We start from the raw sequence: 8,678 nt of genomic DNA on the forward strand, positions 1-8,678 counted from the left end.
TCACAGCTGGTATAGATGACAGTTGCCAAAAGGGCCCATTTGTACGTCTGTACATTTCTATAATTCTATGATGCTGAGATAGCTTGAGTGGAGAATTATCACTAACATAGACTGGTGATGTAGAATGGACTGACCCCATATTAGAGGTTTTATTTAATTTTAGGCTGGCTGTGATTCCCCCCTTGCATCTGTGGAGTCTGTCAAGATACTCTGTCCTATCTAAATAATAACTGATTGGATGAAATTTCTGTGGATGTCTATTTAGCAGTGTTCCACTGAAGGAGCCAACACCTTTGGGAAAAGACGGAATGTGAGGAATTGGAGACAATTTTAAATAAGTCATGCTAGAAACCAGGTTTTTCTTGGGTTTGAAGATCCCATCTGTTTTCCATTCCTTCCTTGGACACAGGAGTCACTGTAAGAGCACCAAGTTATCCACAATCAAACTCTAATTGCTCTTGAGAAGGCAGAAGTGAGGCTCCTTCATAAACCATCGCAGTCCCTGGGGTGAAAGTATTCTTTCTATCAGTCCTATTCAGCTGGGATGCAAGAATTTGATTGAGCAAAGATGAAATCAGAAATTTTGGGTAAAGACAAGATGTGTATGAGTTGGAGGGGAACTTGGAGCTGATTGTGTTTTCATGATCTTACCGTTTTAGGTTTGGGAAATGCTATCTAAGAAACTTAAAGGTGTTAGCTATGGCTTTGGTGTTGTGGTCAAAAACTAAGTGCAACATTCCAGGGCAGTATTGAAGGTGAGCTGCACTGTCAGGGAATCTCTCTTTGAACTGAGGTGTTAATCTGCTCTTTCTGGTGGATGTTGACATTCCCAGAGAAATACCTGGTGTCAATACATGGGAGGAGGTACATCTATTATTCTGTCCAAAAGGTAACCCATATCATTGTTACTCTCTCAGACAATGGAGCGCAGCTGGTAAATTTAACTAACAAAATATTAAACAAAGGATATGACAGAGAGAGAGAAAGAGAGTGTCATGCTGTCCACTGGCAACAACTGAACCCAGGAGGGGAAGAACAACAGGCTCCCATGTAGAGAAATAAAATGAGAAATATATATAGGAATTTGAACAGAAGTTTGGTGGTTCAACTGAGCAACATCACAAGAAAAATCATTCTCAAAAACAAGGACCCCATGATAAATGCTGATTGGGTGTCCACTTTAAATAATCACAGAACATGGAAAACCCAAGCCACTCAAAATAAACTTGACAAGATTAAACAGAAAGCACAAGGACTTAATGTCTCTAGTTAATACAATTATCAAATACAAGTGCTCAAGAAAGCTCGAATCTCAATGTTCTACAGTGAGTCACACAGGCTTGAAGGGCTCATGACAGAGAGAGAGAGAACTAGAGAACTTAACAAATACCTTATAGGCTACTAACCCTCTGCAAAGTGTTAAAAGAGATGCGAATGGTGTTATTGAAAAGCAAGTCTTTTTTTCATTGAGCTTGAGAATGTCATGGAGTATTCTCTTTATGTTAGTTGCTTCATTGTCCACTATGGTTGCTTGCACCGCAGGACTTCAAGGACATTTTTGGTTATGAAATCACTAATCTCTGTCTGTATCATTCTGTTTCCACTTTAATTCTGCAGACAGCTCTCACTAAAGAACTAATGAATGGACTCCTGATCTGGTCTAAAAATCAACACACAAAAAATGCTGGAGGAACTCAGCAGGCCAAGCAGCATCCATTGAAAAAAGTACAGTTGACGTTTCGGGCCGAGACTCTTCATCAGGAAATGAAAGGAAGGGGAGGAGTCAGAGTAAGAAGGTGGGTAGAGGGGAGGAAGAAGAACGAGGTGGCAGGTGACATATGAAACCAGGAGAGGGGAAGGGGTGAAGTAAAGAGCTGGGAATTTGATTAGTGAAAGAGATAAGGTGCTGGAGGAGGGGGAATCTGATAGGAGAATAGAAGAAACGGAAGCAGGAGAAGCACCAGAGGGAGGTAAGGAGATATGGTGAGAGAGGGAAACAGGAATGGGGATTGATGAAGGGTGGACTTACTGGAGGTTCGAGAAATCAATATTTATCTCAGGCAGCTGGGAGATCCTGCTTTTTGTGGTGGATGGAGCAAAGGTGCTCAGCGAAGCAGTCTCCCAGTCCACTTCAGGTCTCACCAATATACAAGAGGCCACACCGGGGGCAACAGATACAGTAGATGACTCCAACAGACTTGCAGGTGAAGTGTTGCCTCACTTGGAAGTACTGTTTGGGGCCCTGAATAGTAGTGAGGGAAGAAGTGTAGGGGCAGGTGTGGCACTTGTTCCACTTGCAAGGACAAGTGCCAGGAGGGAGTTTAGTGCAGAGGGCCAACCCCTGTGGAAAGCAGAAAGTGGGTGGGAGTGGAGAAGATGTGCTTGTTGGTGGGATCCCGTTGGAGATGGTGGAAGTTATGGAGAGCTCTATGCTGGATGAGGAGGCTAGTGGGATAGTAGGTGAGGACAAGAGGAACCCTATCCTTGATGTGGCGGCAGCATAATGGAGCATGGGCAGGATGTGCGCGAAATGGAAGAGTTAGGGAGAATTATGTGCTGGAAAATGTTCAGTGTCAGCTTGAGGAACAGCATCTGATCTTCTTATGGACTCAGTAATGAATTTAACAATGTAAGTAAGGTTTCAAAGGTTTCAGAGGTACATTTAATGTCAGAGAAATGGATACAGTACACAGTACATCCTGAAATGTTTTTCCTTCGCAACCATCCACAAAAACAGGGAGTGCCCCAAAGAATGAACGACAGTTAAATGTTAGAACATCAAAGTCTCCTCCAGCTCCCCTCCCTCCCACGCGTAAGCGGCAACAAGCAACAATCCCCCCTCCCTCCACCGGCAAAAATAAAGAATCGGCACCCATCACTGAGCACTCAAGCGTGAGCAAAGCAACAGCAAAGACACAGACTTGCAGTACCCCGAAGACTACATTGTTCACCTGGCATTCAACATACCACAGGCTCGTTCTCCGTTCTCTCCCTATTATGGGAGAAAGAGGTGTCTCCGTTTCACAGCGAGAGGGGAGACATAACAAACAACTTGCTGGTTTACGATGTTAAAAGTCTGTTATGTCGCTTTTTTCGAGCTCTGTGCCCAAAGATCTCGAGTCTCTGGGCACACAGCCATAGATCTTCTGTCTCCCCTGACAACACACAGATCTTCTGGCGTGAAACCAACCTTTGATCCGCCTGTCTCTAGAGCCGCGCGATCCTAGGCCTCCAAAGGCGAGCTGAACTCTTAGGCTGAGCCCTTGGCATGCCGAACAATGGTCATTTGTAAAACCCTGAGAGCAGGCCTCATTCCACTAAGAACTGTAGTCAGCATGTAACTCCAGGTCAGGGTCTTCAAAAGAACCCTGAAAGGGAAAAATAAAAATCGTAAAGATGGAAATAAAGCTGTTTCCGAAGATGCAAGCAAAGGAGTCGCTGTTTAGCACCATCATTACTTTCTCTACTTGTACCAGAATGGGTCAGCTCTGCTGTAGGTTATCTGCGTGTGATTTTAACTCACGTTTTCTCTCTGCTGACAATGCTGGCTGTGCGCTTCTTACAGATCTGCATTCTGCAGCTTTTAAAAATGATGAAACTATGTACAGGGAGGAAGTCAAACACCTAGAGAGCTGATGCAGGGATAACAACTTGATGCTTAATGTCACCAAAACCAAGGAGATGATCGTCGATTTCAGACGGTCTCAGCCTGAGCACACACCCCTCAGCATCAGCGGCTCCACAGTAGAGAGAGTGGAAAACATCAAGTTCCTTGGGGTGCAGATCTCGGACAATCTCACCTGGTCCAGGAACACCACTGGGATTGTGAAACGGGCCCAGCAGAGATGGCACTTTCTGAGGAAGCTTAAACAAGCATCACTCCCCACTAACATCTTAACTACATTCTACAGAGGCGTGGTTGAGAGTGTGCTGACCTTTTGCATCACAACCTGGTACTCCAGTTGCAGTGCTGTCAACAAAAAAGCCTTGCAGAGGGTGGTTAGGGGAGCAGAGAAGGTTATTGGGGTCTCCCTACCTTCTGTCCAAGACATCTTTCAGAGTCGATGCCTCCAGAAGGCACGGTACATCATTAAAGACCCCTCACACCCTCTCCATGAACTGTTAGTTCTTCTGCCATCAGGCAAACGTTACAGGAGCATCAAAACTAAAACCACAAGGCTACTAAACAGCTTCCTCCCACAGGCAGTCAGACTGCTAAATAGCTGCTCCACCTGACTATGCGCTGGACACTTTTAACTTGCACTGGACACTTATAACTGATTTAACTGACATGTGGCTGTTGTGTTTTACTATTTATTGTTATGTTTATTATTTAGTGTTGTGTTTGTTATGTTATGATTGCACTGCCGCAGAGGAACGTTGTCTCATTCTGCCCTGCAGAGCTGATGTATGGTTAGAATGACAATAAAGTTTTTTGAATCTTGAAATGAATCTAAATGGTCTTTTGTCTGATCTCTCTTTTTCCCATTTCTGCATTAACATCCCAATCAAATGATTTCATCAGCAGTTTATCAGCATGGCAGCCCTGGTCTTATCACAAGCAAGAGAGTCCTGCTGAAGGGCTTCAGCCTGAAACATTGACAATACTCTTTTCCATAGATGCTGCCTGGCCTGCTGAGTTCTTCCAACATTTTGTGTGTGTAGCCCTGATCGTTTACCATTTTTCTTATCTACTCCTGTTCCTATCTTTCCTTCAACTTGAAATTAACTTGCTTTCTATCTTTCTCAGTCCTGACAGTAATCTTCAGCCTGAAGTGCTAACTCTGCATCTATTTTTACAAACGCTGCCCAACTTGCTGAGAGTTTTCAGCATTTTCTGCTTCAATACTTCAGCATGCATGTAATGCTGTTCTGTAACTTTAGCAGTATGCCGCCTCAGTATTCAAGATGCCTGCTGCTCTTTTTGTCATATTCACTTGCCTGGCTCAACTATATTTGGTATGTACCTAAACAAATCAAATTTCAAGTGATGTCTAGAATTAGCTAAAAGGTGACTGCAGTGGATCATTAGTCAACAATCTCTGAAAGTTCATTTGCAAGGTGATAGATAGATTGGAATTAGACTTTACGATACAAAAATAAAATCCCACAAATGTTTGAAATATGAAACAAAAAGAGAAAATGTGGAAATGGTCATTTAACTTAAAACATCACCTCCGTTTTTCTCTCTACTGATGCTGCCTGACCCGTTCGGTATGTCTAGCACTCTCTGGTCTTGACTATGATCAGAACTACGATGATGTTCATTATTGACTTTCACCAATGAAATGATAGTTACTTGTGTAAGTTCCAGAGCAATGCGTTGCCTGTGGGGCATTCCCCCAAAGGGGAAGGGATAAACATGAGGGAGAAATAAATAAATTTGAAGTGATTTTTCAGATATGAGGCTATCTCTATGCTTCAGGACTGTTTTGAACTAGCAGTTGTTCAAGGAGCTTGCGACAAATGGAGAAGACATAGACCTCAGGGAACTGCCTCATTTGTCACTGCCTGCATCAATAAGTGTGTAGAAGATGTTGGTACCTCAAGAACAGTCATCTCACAGCCAAACCAGAAGCCCTGGCTGAACGCAGAGGTGCGCTCCCCACTAAAAGCCTGGGACACTGCCTTCAATTCTGGTATCAGAACAGCTCTCAAAGTAAACACGAGAAACCTCATTTAATGGCATCAAGATGGCTCAGACTGCCTGAAAACAAAAAATTCAGGAACGCTTGTTCGGTAATGATTCATGGCCTAAGTGGCTGGACTTCAAAATTCAAAGTAAAATTTATTCTCAGAGTGCATACATGTCATCACATATAACCCTCAGGTTCTTTTTATGCGGACATATTTAGCAAATCTGTAGAACGGTAATTGTAATCAGGATTAGTGGACAACAAACTGCGCAAATGCAGGTATAAGTAAAGAGCATGAAATAACAAGATGAAGTGTCCTTAAAGTGAGACCATCAGTTGTGTGAATGTCAGAAGTGGACTGAGTGTAGTTATCCCCTTTTTTTCAAGAGCCTGATGTTTGAGGGGTAGTAACCATTCTTGAACCTGGTGGTGCAAGTCCTCTGGCACTTGTATCTTCTACCTGATGGCAGAAGCGAGAAAAGAGTATGGCCTGGGTGGTGAGGATCTTTGATGTGGATGTTGATTTTCTATGGCAATGTTTCACATGGATGTGCTCAATGGTTGGGAAGGTTTTGCCCGTGATGTATTGATCCGAATCCACTACCTTTTGTAGGCCATTCCACTCAAAGGCATTGGTGTTCCCATGCCAGACTGTAATGCAGTCAGTCAGCACACTTTCCATCACGCATATATTTGTTGATTGCCAAGGTTTTTGATGACATGCCAAACTTCCACAGACTCCTGAGGAAGTAGAGGCACTGTCGTGCTTTCTTTGCAATTATATTCATATGATGGGTCCTGGACAGGTCCTCTGAGATAGTGACACCCAGGAATTTAAAGTTACTGATCCTATCCACCTCTGATTATCAGATGATTACTGACTCATGGACCTCTGACTTCCTTCTCCTGAAATCTACAATCAATGTAAGGGCATTGTGGACTACACAATTTAAAACAGTGTCGACTGTTCCAGTAATGGCCCCCTCCCTCACTGAGGTTTTATCTGAGATGGTTATCGACTTCAACAGCAATCAACCAGTCACATCCCTCTTTACATTGAAAGCACAGCGGAGGAAATTGCAAGCAGCTTGAAACTCCTGGGAATACATATCCTACATAACCTCTCATGGTCCTATAACACATTGAAGATAATCGCAAAAGCTCACCAGCACCTCTACTTTCTGAGAAGGCAAAAGGGAGCTGGACTGTTCACATCTTTACTCATGTCATTGGTACAAAATCTGTGGACAGGAAGGCTCTACATGGGTATTCAAAACTGCCCAGTGCATCACTGGCATCATCAAGGACATATACACAGAAAGGTGCCAGAAAAGGATTAGTAATATTATGAATGACCCCACCCACCCTGCTCTTGGACCGTTTCTTCCACTCCCATCAGGGCGGAGGCTTTGGTGAGGAGGCACAGTTGAGTAGCGGGTAAGGCTTTAGTAGTGGTTGAATAAAAATGTCACCAAATAACAACTCATTTGATAAAGTAAGGATTACAAACTCCAAGGCAGAGTACAAAGTAAGTGGCAGGATACTTGGTAGCGTGGAGGAACAGAGGGATCTCGGTGTACATGTCAAAGTTGCCTCACAGGTGGGTAGGGTAGTTAAGAAAGCTTATGGTGTGTTAGCTTTCATAAGTCGAGGGATAGAGTTTAAGGGCCGCGGGGTAATGATGCAGCTCTATAAGACTCCGGTTAGGCCACACTTGGAGTACTGTGTCCAGTTCTGGTCGCCTCACTATAGGAAGGATGTGGAAGCATTGGAAAGGGTACAGAGGAAATTTACCAGAATGCTGCCTGGTTTAGAGAGCATGCATTCTGATCAGAGATTAAGGGAGCTAGGGCTTTACTCTCTGGAGAGAAGGAGGATGAGAGGAGACATGATAGCGGTGTACAAGATAATAAGAGGAATAGATAGAGTGGATAGCCAGCGCCTCTTCCCCAGGGCACCACTGCTCAATACAAGAGGACATGGCTTTAAGGTAAGGGGTGGGAAGTTCAAGGGGGATATTAGAGGAAGGTTTTTTACTCAGAGAGTGGTTGGTGCGTGGAATGCACTGCCTGAGTCAGTGGTGGAGGCAGATACACTCGTGAAATTTAAGAGACTACTAGACAGGTGTATGGAGGAATTTAAGGTTGGGGGTTATATGGGAGGCAGGGTTTAAGGGTCAGCACAACATTGTAGGCCGAAAGGCCTGTACTGTTCTATTTTCTATGTTCTACATTCAATGATGCAGGATCATGTGCTGTGCTGTGGCTGCATGATGTGGGAGCTAGTGGACCCTATTATGGTTTCTGTTGACCACATCTGCAGCAAGTGTTGACTGCTTGAGGAACAGGCTCAAAGTTGATGACCTGGAATCTGAGCTTCAAACACTGTGGCACATCAGGGAGGGGGAGAGTTTCAGGAGGTAGTCACACCCATTAGATTAGCTGCCTCCAATTCAGTCTGTGGTCAGGGACAAGAGGGTGTGACTGCAAGTGAGACAGATAGTGAGATCCAAGAGACAGTGCTGGAAGACCCTCAACCCTTGAGCTTGTCCGACGTGTCTGAGATTCTTGCTCCTTGTGTGGATGAGAGTGGGGGCCATAGGAAGGATGAGAAACCTAATGGTGGCACCATGGTTTAGGGAGCCGTTCAAGAGGGGAAGGGAAGAGAAATGTAATGGTAATTGTGGATAGTATAGTTTGAGGAATAGACAAAGTTCTGTGCCGCAGGGATAGAGCATCCCAAAGATTGTGTTGCCTACCCAGTGCCTGGGTTCGGGACATCTTATCTGACTGCAGAGGAATTTGCAGTAGGAGACGAAAGATCCAGTTGTTGTGGTCCATGTGGGTAACAACTACATATGTAGAATGAGGATAGAGGTTCTGCTGAGGGAATATGAGCAGCTAGGGACTAAATTAAAAAGCAGAACCAAAAAGGTGGTCATCTTTGGATTACTATCTGAGCCACGTGCAGACTGGCACAGGGTTAAAAAGATTAGAGTTAAATGCATGGCTGAAGAATTGGTGTGGGAGAAGCGGGTTTGAA

Source organism: Mobula birostris, chromosome 2 (assembly GCF_030028105.1).
Source record: "Mobula birostris isolate sMobBir1 chromosome 2, sMobBir1.hap1, whole genome shotgun sequence".
Classification (NCBI taxonomy): Eukaryota; Metazoa; Chordata; class Chondrichthyes; order Myliobatiformes; family Myliobatidae; genus Mobula; species Mobula birostris.